The 12,081-nt window shown below is 48.0% G+C and overlaps 1 protein-coding gene across 7 annotated transcripts in view; it reads right to left on the bottom strand.

The window, feature by feature from the left end:
- Nucleotides 1-12,081, bottom strand: part of MTUS1 (microtubule associated scaffold protein 1) — a 126,123-nt gene that overhangs the window by 52,467 nt on the left and 61,575 nt on the right. The window lies entirely within an intron of this gene.

Below are 12,081 nucleotides of genomic sequence, written 5' to 3' on the forward strand. Positions count from 1 at the left end.
CCAGCCCCGGCCCGCCGCAGGCCCAGCCTGGGATTCCAGAGCACCTGCCGCTGTCCTTCACCTTCAGGGCCGAGACACTCCCAAAGAGCTGGCAAAGGCAGGAAGCCCTCCCCAGCCCCACTCCCCAACTGGACGGATGCTCTGGTGAAGCATCCTTGGGACGAGAGGAATCCAAAAATATAGCCAGAAGCCTCGGGTCCAATGGTGGCACCACTGAGCTGAAAATGGATTCGAGTCACAGACAGAGCATTGCAAGGGCCCTCAGAGGTCATCTGAGCCCCAGCTTCTGAACATATGTTTGTGCGTGAGCATGGGCATGCGAGTACTAGGTGTGTATGTGGCTAGACCCTTAGGGCCATTGGACAGTGGTGTCCTTCTCTGAGGAAGACTTTTAAAGTGCATTCAACAAAAAACAAGTCAATTCAGATGGCATCTGTAAAAGCTATCATCATCATCATTTTATTAATATTTATAATTGTATATTATATATGTTATTTTATAATAATTGTATTATAATATTATTATTTATTATTATTATTATCAAACTATGTGCATTAAGATTTAGAAAACCCTTTAAATGTGTGCTCCTCCTGCCCCTGCCCTGGGCCAGCTGGGGCTCCTGCCTCAGGGCTGACAGGGAAAAAGCCTCCAGTCAAGTCTCTTGTTGCCTTGGATAAATGACACTCTTGGCCTCGGTTTCCTAGTCTGTAAAATGAGGGCCTGTCCTTGGTCTCTCCCCAAAGATCTCTCCCTGGCTTCTCATTGGACCCCCACTTCCACATACACACCCCACATGGTCCCCCACTATGGATGCATAGAGAACAAGAACCCCAAGGGGCTGGAGACATGATGCTTTGCCATCAGAGAACTTTGTAGCTGGGGGCGAGAGCAGAGAAAGACAAAAAAGGAGAAGGGCAAGAAAATGGGACCTTCCCCCTCTCTGCCCCCAGCCCCAGTCCTGGTTCTTCCCTTCATTTGTTCTCTTCAGTTCCATTCCCTAGTTCAGAAGAGGAGCCCCCATCCTCCACAGATCCTCTGGGGCACAGCATCTATTGGCCAGGGTCCCCCAGCCAGGGTGGGCCATGAGGGGGCGGACCCTGGTATCCTGGCCTGGAGCTCAGTCCCACCCTCCATGCTCTGGGCTCTGGTCTCATGAACTTCGAAGTTCAGATACAGAGTAAAAGCAACACGCACCCTGAGCCTGTGGCCAGCGGGACCCCAGCCCATTCCACGCTGCCCTCGGGGTCAGCACTGGTGCATTGTCAGTGTCATGGGGCGCATCAGACGTGGCCACAAGGGGCCGGGGTCCAGGTTTCAGTCTCACCTTTTATCTCATCTGGTCTAATTATGGTTAGGGTAAAAAAAAAAAAAAAAACCCAAAGCATTATTTGAAAGGAAAAGAAACTCAAGACTTCCATATATGGGGGTGGGAATAAAGTGAATGCTTCCTGTTGTCAAGAACCTCCAGCCCTGGATGCCATGGCCACCCAAGGGCCCCACCCAAGCAGAGACCCAACCATCCTAGGAAAGGCCAAGGCCGGCTCCTGGGCCTAAGCTGTCACCACAAGCCTCTGCCCCTCCGAGGCTCAGAGGAGCCTCTGCCACACAGCATCCTGGCCTGTGAGCCAGAAGGCTGACCCTGGAGGTGGAGGCAGAAGGGGGACTTCTGCAGACTGGAGTCCTGGGCCCCCAGCCCTAGATCTCTCCCAGGGGCTGCAAAGCATGGGGCACCTGGCCATGCCTGCAGTAAAACTGGCAATCCCTCAGCCCCTCAGCCAGCTCCATCCCTTACAGGAGAGGCTCCCAGCAGCACGGGGAGGCAGGGACTAGCATTACCCCCAAGGCAGGCAAAGATTAAGGGACGTGAACACCCAGCCAGGAGCCAGAGCAAGATTTGAACTTGGGCTGACTCTCAGAGGCCAGAGCAAATCAGGAATCACCAGGAGGGGCCAGGGAAGAGGGGCATACCTGAGTAGACCCTGGGCTTAGGCAGACGCATGCATGTGGGCACATGGGAAAAATAAGGGAGGAGGGAGAAAGAGAAAATATTTTTGTTGTAAAAATTTAATTTTAAAACCATGTATATTTATATTTTTAAAACTATGAGCTGGCAAGGGCACTATAGAAGTTTATTGGGTGGCACCAGGCAGGCCTACAGGTAGGAGGTGGGAGCTACTCTGCTTCTCTCCCTCCCCTAGGGCCCATGCGTACCACCCCCAGAACTTATTGGGACCCTTCCTCCCTCAGAACCCCAGCCTAGGTAGGCTCCTCAGCTGGTGGCCACTATCTCTGGTCTCCTCTTTCCATGACCAGTACCCACTGTCAACCACGGCAGCCTCTCAGAGACCAGAGAGAGCGTGTGCCCAACTCACTGGTTGAGGGAATGGGGCCAGACCCAGATCCATTCACCCTCAGTTCCCTCCCTTAGAAATCCACAGCTTGAGATGAGCAAAGAGGCCATGCCTTGGTGCTCTCTCCCTGTGCCTCAGGTGAGCAACTTCATGAGCACCCTGCCCCTGCCTCGGTGTGACCACCTCTGTGTGATCTGTCCTTGGGCCTCAGTTTCCTCATCTGCGGTCCTGCTGATCCTTTCTGGCTTTTGCCTTTCCTCCTCAAATTACCTTAAATCTACTTGGTATCCATAGGAGCAAAGATTTAAAGTTGGAGGGGACCTAATAGGTCACTGAGTCCAGCCCCCTCCTTTTACAGATGAGGAAACTGAGGCAGAGGTCCCACACTGGAAAGAATCTGAAGGTGGATTTGAACATCTGGATGCCAAGTCCAACACACTCACCATGGCACTGCCCAGTGCCAAGAGCCACACCACCTGCAGAGCCATAAGAGAGAAGCCGCAGCTCTCAAACCCCCATTGATTTATCTTTCTGTTGCCCACTACACAAAGCAGGCTGTGCAGGAGACAGGCAAGACCACTACAAAGCAGGGTGTGAGCAACCCCTCTACTGAAAGGGCTCAGGGTCAAGGCCTATCAGTTATATGTCAGATTCGGTTAAACCAGTCCCATCCCTTCTGCTAGCCTGGATGCTTGCAGAGGATTGGGGGAAGGCAGGTCCAGGCTTTGGCATCAGTGATGGCCTCAACCACCATATGCGATGTTTACCAAGTAGACCCAGGGAATGGACTCTTATCCACAGGGGAAATCCTGGAGAGGAGCACAGCCCATGGAGGTTATTACCTGGGGGGAACCCAGGGGCAGGGAACGCATTCCTTGTGTCAGAGGCCAGGTCCCAGCTGACACAGGGGGACATAACATGCCTTTTATCAATCATTCCCAACAACCAGATTCCCCTCAAACCACTGAAATTCTGGTCCTCACCATCCATGGCTGACTCCAGTCTATCCCCATACATTTGTCTATTCTCAGAGCCCACTGTCTTATGCAGGGACCCCTTTCTATTGGACCACATGGCAATCTGCTCCCATCTTCTCTCCCCAACAAGATGTCAGGGCTGGGCCAGCACAGGTTTTCTTCTTTGCAGGTGCTAGATTCATCTTTTAAAACAAATGGGTCCCACCACTGGCTGTGTACCCCAAGGAGATCAGAGACAAAGGTCCCCATGGACAGACATTCATTTTAGGAGGTTTTGGGGTAACAAAAAAACGTGAGCACCCAGAACTGGGAAATAACTGAAGAAGCCCTGGGTATGTGAACTCAGGTTGTTGGGTGTTGCCATTTGGTAATAAATGACCATCCAGGAATTCCAAGAACCATGGGCAGACTTGTACCTTGGGGAAAGGGTTGGGGAGCATCCCATCGAATTGGGCCTGGATGCTGTGGGGGGGACCACATGCTCCCAAACACATGGAACTGGAGGCTAGGGAATGACGCTTAGGGACCACCACAGTGAGGGCCCAGAGCCACCCACAAAGAGCCAAAGAGAAGAGGTTTCTGGATTCATCTAAGGAGGCCTCTGCTTTGGGACCAGGCAAGGTTGACTCTCCCTCAGGCTACAGATGAGGGGGTGGGGAGGGGATTTCTCCCATCCCTCTCTCCTCAGGCTGGCCTTGGGGCTGGGAGGAGTGTACAGCTGAGCAGGGCTAGGTCCCAAGCCCCAAACCCCAAGCAGGCCTTTCAGGAGCTCTGCGGGTGAGAGGGCCCCCATCCATCAGCTGCCCCATTAAAGGCTCCCCAGTTGTGTATCTGCCCGGCAACACCTGGGAGTCCTTTGTGTCTCAAGATAAATCTTCTACCACTGAGGAGCTATCTAGAAGGGAGCCTCCTCATCCTAGAAGCGAAGACCCCAACACAAGCCAGTCATCAGTTTTACAAAAACGTCCCCCAGGAATGTGGGGCCAACAAGTCCACATGGGAGAAAAGCCCAATGTCTTCTTTCTGAGGGGTCAATTTTACTTAGGCCCCAAGTCCTTTATTGGGGGGGGGCTGCCCCTGAGTTAGGAGTCACAAATTGAGGCATTAAGAAGGAAGTGTTAGGGGCAGCTAGGTGGCACAGTGGATAAAGCACCAGCCCTGGAGTCAGGAGTACCTGGGTTCAAATCCGGTCTCAGACACTTAATAATTACCTAGCTGTGTGGCCTTGGGCAAGCCACTTAACCCCATTTGCCTTGCAAAAACCTTAAAAAAAAAAAAGAAGAAGGAAGTGTTGACAATGATGAAGCAGGGAAACAGAAGGTAGAGCTCAGCATCAAGGGCAGGCTGGCAGGGGAGCCTGGCAGATGAGACAAGGGCTCTCCTCAGGGGCTAGGGATGGACATAAGGCATGATCATGGAACAAGAGAGAAGAGCAGGAAACTGCCCTGGTTCTGCAGTCCCAGGACCTGGGTTCAAATCCCATCTTTAACTTCCAGACTAGCCGGGAAACTTTGAACAAGTCTCTTTACCACCCTTATGACCTCCCAGGTCCCTCCTAGATCCAGAGGGATCATTTTCTTTAAAGTCAACTGGGTAGTGCGGTGGTTAGCACACTGAGCCTACAGACAGCAAGGCCTTGAGTTCAAATGCACTTCAGATGCTGAGTGTACCTTAAAAAAGGAATCAGACAGAGAAAGAATTGGGGAAATTGGCTCCCAGGCACAAGCTGCCTGGTTTGCTGGGGGCCAAGGAACCCTGGCAAGGCTATTCTCTGAGATGCTGGAGATTCCACCAGGAACTGGTGCCAGTGCTTCCTGACCACAGGACTTTCAGAATCTGAGGCACCCCATCTGTAAAAGAGGGCCCACAGTGCCCCCGGCACCTTCCTCACAGGGTGGCCGGGGATGTCCAAAGACACCTTAAAAATCATACTTGGCTGCTAGCAGCATTCCTCACTGTCCCTTGAGAACTTCCAGATCCTTTTCCTAAACCGTGACTGTGACCCCAGATGACCTAGCAGCACATTTTGGGGGATTAAATACTTGAAAAGCATCTTATTGAAGAGACAGGAAATCTGTAAGCAGATGTATTTCTTGTTGTGCGACCAAGGACTAAAAGAGGGGCCAAGAATGCTTCGGTTTCCAAAAGTCCCCAGAGGCTCTGAGGAACACTGAGAAAATTTATCTGATTCCCAAGCAAGTGCTCGCGCGCGCGCGCACACACACACACACACACACACACACACACACACACACACACAAACACACAGGAAATGGAATTCCTCTCTAGCCTCCCCCTGGGGCTTCTCAGGGCCAGCCTCAGGTCCATCTCTTCTGTTCGGAGGCAACCTTACTCGGTTTTTTAACCATTACACACCCATGAATAGATATCAGCACCATCCAGGGCCAAAGCAAGGGAAATGTAATCCAGGCCCCCAAGCCCCTCCCCAGTTGCACTGCCTGGCCCTCTCCATGCCCCTAGAGCTCACAGGCCTCCCCTGAGGGGCATCTAGGCTCCCCAGGACCAGGACTCCTGGCTTCCAAATTAGTCAGCTGCCTCACTCATCCTGACCTGGGCGGCAAAGTGGCCCACACAACAAAGGAATGAACTGACTCGGCTCAAAGCCCCCAGCTCTTCCTCTACTCGGGGTCCTTGGAACCCCTCCAGAAACAGAGGGAATTTGCCAGCAGCATGACCTTCCTTGGAGGGGGTAGAAATGCCCTAATCTCCTCCTTCATCATCCTTGCATGAGAGGAAATAGCCTAACCTGGGGTCTTGGGCTCAGTCTCTCTCGCTCTCTCTCTTTCTCTCAGACACACACCCACAGAAAGCAAACTTATTTCCCTCAGTAATCCCTCTTCTCTCCCCCCCCCCACATCATTTCACCCAGAACTTATTTATTTTCCCATCTCTGTTTCCTAAGGATTTAAAGTCCATCTGGACTCTTGGGGGGCAGTCCAGGTTTAGGGCTGAATTTCACAGACTGCCCGATCCCCAGACTCAAGACCTTCCCCAAGGCCCCTGCCCGGATCTCAAACTTCCCAGGACCCCATGGGTCCCCTGAACCCTGCCCTGGCCCACACCAAGGACCACCACTCTTAGAAACCAGGACGACACAGGACGACACAGGACGACACAGGACAAATGGAAAATCAAAGGCGAAGCCCGCGACCTACTTCTTCTCCCCGAAAAGGCGGCTAACAAAGGCGCCAGACAAAGGCTGTAGGAGCCCACCAGCAGCAAGGTCAGGAGGGTGAGATCATAGGGTCTCTGGGGCTCGGCCGGAGGACTCAGGGTGGAATTGATGAAGACCCGGGAAGAAAGCTCCGTTTCTGTGCAGCTGCGAAATCCTCCGGGTCCGCTCATTTAAAAAAGCTCAGAGCTAGCTCAAGCCCTACGAGCTGCAGCCATGTTCCCTCGCTCCCACCCCTCCTGCTGGCTCTGAGTGAATTAGGAGGAGGAGGAGGAGGGGGGCACAGCTGTCAGCCCGCTCCAAGGTATGCTCGATCAAACCGTGAGGAGGCAGACCATGGGGATGCCGAGGATGCTGGGGATGCTGAGGAGGATGCTGGGGATGCTGAGGATGCTGAGGATGGGGATGCTGAGCCTGCCTCCACAGGACAGCTCCACTGCCCGCAGCTCTGAGGGCTAAGCAGGAGAGCCCTTTGGTGCCAGCCGCCGCCAAACACACAAAGCATCTTCCACCCTCCTTTGGAGCTCCAGCAGTGGCAGGGAAAGGCAATGGCAAACTCCACAGGCCTGTCCACTTCTTCATGGAATAGACCGGCTCCCCACACTTGGTTCCTCATGGTGGAATACCCATCTGCCTCCACCCAATGTAGCCTGGGGGGCCTGGGAGGGGGCCAGAGGTACCACCCACCAGCGGAGCCCCACACATCAAGGTGTCTTAGCCTACCAAGGACTTGTGTTTCACACACACACACACACACACACACACACACACACACACACACACAGATTCATCCTACAGCTTATCTTGTATCATATCATTCCAGATTCGACTACACCCCAGGGGAAGTATCTTCAAAGACACAGACTTCATGACGTTCCATTTTAACCCCTTCTAGAGTTCCCCTTTCACCACCTAATGTACCTCTTGAATACAAAGCCACACACAGCTTCAGGAGTCTCCAGTTCAAATTCAGTGACTACTACTGGCTCCGAGGGAAAGAGGGGGGGGATGTTCAGTCTGATTCAACTCAACCTGCATTTATTAGCTGCTTTCTATGTACACGTCCCCCCAAAGCTCTAAGAGACAGAAATGGCAGAAATGTTTCATTCCCCCTTCATTTCCCCACACTGCATCGATTCACACCAGAAATGCAAAGTCAGGTCACTATTAGGAAAACCATGAACAATAATGGATCATATTAATAATAATACAAGCAAAGTCACATGATTCTTTCAAATTACTTTACCTTATGGAAGGAATGGGAGGTACCGTACAAATGAGAAAGAAAAAGAGAAAGCTTTGGACAACGGGCAACGCCCAGTTCTATGATCATGCTAGGAGCTGTTCATTCAAAGAGGATCTCTTCGGGGATTGCATGAATGCAATCCAATCAGCAGACTTTCCCCAAATGGATGGGAATCTTTTTCAAGCTTCCGCTCCTCCTCAAGCATCCAGTCTGGAGCCTGTCTAGACTGTTACCCTGGGAGGATCCCTCGTCTCCTTCAACCACAGATCAGGTGTCCCAGGATGAACAAAGCCTTTCCCTTCTTGTGTACCTTTTGTCTCTCCCACCTTCCCAGCTTCCCCTCCACAAAGAACAATTTCATTTCCATCTTTGTTTCCCCACACAGGACTGATTCATACAGGAATGCAAAGTCAGTTCACAATTAAGAAAACTATAAAGGGGTGGCACAATGGATGTAGCACCAGTCCTGGAGTCAAAAAGATCTGAGTTCAAATCTAGCCTCAGACACTTAATAATTACCTAGCTGGGTGACCTTGGGTAAGCCACTTAACCCCATTGCCTTGTAAACCAAAAGAAAAAAAGAAAAAAGAAAAGAAAAAGAAAAATATGAACATAATGGATTGTATTAATAATACAATCAAAGTCACATGATTCTTTCAAAATACTTAAGAAAAGAATGTGGGGGGGCAGGTAACACAACAGATGCACAAGGAAATCAATGCAGAAAAAGCTTTGGACAACACACAATCCCCATTTCTGTTATTTAAAAATTACAAGAACAGGCCCACACGAACATTCCCTTTTTTTAATTTTAATTTTTTTAACCACATAATCTCTAACTAAAAGCAAGAACCATAAACCAGAGGGCTCATCATTATTACATCATCAATTAACATAGTGCAAAATGTTAGCTATTAAGACAGATAAATTTTGAGAATAACAAAGGCAAAGAGGAAACACAAGTATTTCATTCTGTAGATGATTGGATGGTCTTAAACCCCACAGAGTTAAACAAAATATTCAGTCCAGTTGTTTTTCAGTTGCATCTAACTCTTCATGACTTCATTTGGGATTTTCTTGGCAGAGATGCTAAAGTGATTTGCCATTTCCTTCTCCAGGTCATTTTATAGATGAGGAAACTGAGGCAAACAAGGTCAAGTGACTTGATCACAGGTTATAAGTGGCTGAGACTACATTTGAACTCTTGTCTCCCTGACTCCAGGCCAATACTCTATCCATGCCACCACCTAGCTGCTCAATAAAATATCACTTGAAATGACAGCTTCAGCAAATGAGAAGGATATAAGATAAATCCACACAAATCACCAGCCTAAGTATTACCAGAAACAACCAACAGCAAGAGATGGAAAAGAAACTTGGCTCAAAACAACAATGTATAAAATTCTTGGGAATCTACCTCTTGAGCCATAAACAGGAAATCTAAATGACTATAAAACACTTCAAAAATAGATAAAGGTAATTAAATAGAGTGATATTAATTGCACATGGTTGGGCTGTGACAAAATAATAAAAATGACAATAACACCAAAATTATTTTATCTCTTCAGTGCCATGCCAATCAGTGAATTTCTTTAAACTTAGGAAAAGACATGAAAACATCTTCAGAAGCAAAGGATCAAGGTTTTCGAACAAAGTAATAAAAGAAAATGACAAGAATGGGAATCTAGTAATAACATCTCAAAATTATATGAAAAAAACAGTAATCAACCTTATTTGATATTGACTAAAAAATTGAAAAGTTCATCAGTAGAACAGATTAGGTGCAAAAAATAGAGAAAACAAATGACAAAATAATAGCTCAGGGTTGGATCAACCCAAGATGTTAGCTATTAGGATTCACTATTCAAAAACTATTGGGAAACAATGTGGCAGAAAGTAGATAAAGGCCAAGCTTCACACCATATGTTACAATAAGCTTCCAATGGCCACGTGGCCTAGATAGAAAAGAACAGGAGATAAAATACTTTTTTGCTGCAGTGGCTATGGGAAGAGTTACTGACCAAATCAGAAACAAAGAGGATTACAGAAGATCTAATGGGTAATTTTGATTACATAAAATTGAACTGGTTTTACATAAAAAATTGAAGATCAGTAATGAATGATTAACTGGGAAAATTCTTTGTAGAAGGCTTCTCTGATGAAGGCCTGTTATAAAATAGAATGTCCCAAAAGTCTTTGTGCATTTTCAAGCTTAATGTGCTTTTGGGATGCCCTTTATTAGCATAACAGCCATCCCCCAATGAATCAATAGTCAAAGAGAATGAACAGGTAACTAGTTCTCAAAGAAAGAAATCCTGGTCATCAACAGTTGCATAAAAAGGAGTTCCAAATCACCATTAACTAAAAATACACATATTAAATAATTCTGAGATGCCATTTCATGCTTCTGAGATTAGTAGAGCTGACAAAAAAGAAAAGTGATGTTTGCAGGAGGGGCTGCTGGAAACCAACTACACTGGTACATAGTTGGTGGAATTGTGAATTGGACTAGTCATTTTGATTATTAGTAAGCCTATGTTCCCCAAACAGATCAAAAACAAAGACTCACAAGTACAAAAACATTGATAGCAGTTTTGGGGATTATTTTAGTAGCAAAGAATTGGAAACTTAGGGGATCCATATACTGGATAATGGATAAACTGGTTGTCTTTGGTCTTTCTTTGTCTCCCTATTATTTTGCACAGTGCCTAGCTCATAGGAAGTTGATAAATATTTACTGATTGATAAATGTAATGGGTATTAAGAAGTCATAAGAAATGAATGGTTTTTGGTGCTGCCAAAAAAGAAAGCCATAAAAGAGGGTCGTTCAAACAACTTCAAAAAATTCACAGAGTGGAATAGAAAGAAGTTCAGAGGGAAGGGCAAGCAGGGTAGATTAGAAGACAATTTTTTTAAGCACATTAAACTTAAGTCATGGGTTCACATCTAATTTTTATCCTATTTGGCATAGGCTCAGAGATTTTGTTTTTGGTGGTGGTGGGTACTTGTTAAAACTAAAACTAAAGAAATGCTTCTTAAGGAAGCACATCAGTCATCTCAAGGCAGCCAGCAAGGAGGCTGGAGAGCCAGGCTTCAAGTTGGAAGAACTGGTCTTCTAATCTCACCTCTAACACAGTGACTGACTTTCAAGGAGTCCCATTTTATGTGTGTGTGGGTAATGTGCGTGTGTGTCTGTGAGGGTGTGGGTGGGCATTGGGGAGTGGGGAGATGTTGGGTCATTTCACAGTGTGCCGAGGGAGTGATGACCCTTGATGGAGATGGTGAAGATTAGCCTAAAGATACAAGTTCTTCCTTCAGTCCTCCTGGTCTTGGTGATGCCCCCACCTGGAAAGCTCTCCTAGAGTGTAGGAAGGCGATACAAATCTTCCTGTCCAAACCCCAGGATCCTTGAAAGCTTCCTTCCCCAGGGGATGCCACACTGGGGCAGACTCCCCAATAGCCTTCCAGCAGGTTCCAGAAGGATGCATGATGATCTTGGAATCAAAGTTAGCTACTCCTACTGAAAGGCAAATATTCTGGGAGCATCTTAGAAATTGGAGGCATTTTCTCTTAAATAAAATGTCTATGAAGGTCAGAAAAACAAGAATGCCCATCACCTAGAGAACATTAAAAACGTTTCCCAAACCAACTGTAACTTCCAGGAAGGCGGTACACAGGTACTGAGCTCACAGGAGTCTACAGCTAGTATTGCCATTTAGAACAAGTCCCCCATTTTACAGAGGGGGGAACTGAGGCCCCCCAGAGGAGGAGTGACTTTCAGAAGGTTGTCTAGCCAGGCCTGGAAGTCCAAGGGCTAAATGAGCTGATCCAGGTTCTGACCATGTGATGCTCAAATCCTGAGCTTGCTTTGGGTCACATTTGGAGAGGAAGACTGGGAGAGCAATGAAGGACCAGGGCAGATGGGACACAGATTATGAGGCTAGGGCCCTGTGAGCACAGCACACCTTGCACTGCTATCTTGCAAACTGCAAGATTGGGTCCTTGAGACTTCTAAAAATTATCCCTGAGCCTCAGTTTCCTCCATTGTCAAATGTGGGGTCCCAGTAGCCTCTTCCAGTTCTAAGAACAAGACTAACATTGCTACCCACAAATATTGTTAGGTTTTAACGGATTTTTTAGCTTTTTCTCCAATTACCAAGCCTTCATTTCCTCTCCCTCCTGCTGCCAGTTCTTAAAGCCTTCATCTTGAGTTGACACAATCAAGCAGCAGCCTCCCAACCTGCAGCCAGGACTAGGGGTGAGTAGCTGCCACTGCTGGGTGGGACCGGACCCACCACAAGGGGGCACAAGACC

This window comes from Macrotis lagotis, chromosome 3, assembly GCF_037893015.1.
Source record: "Macrotis lagotis isolate mMagLag1 chromosome 3, bilby.v1.9.chrom.fasta, whole genome shotgun sequence".
Taxonomy (NCBI): Eukaryota; Metazoa; Chordata; class Mammalia; order Peramelemorphia; family Peramelidae; genus Macrotis; species Macrotis lagotis.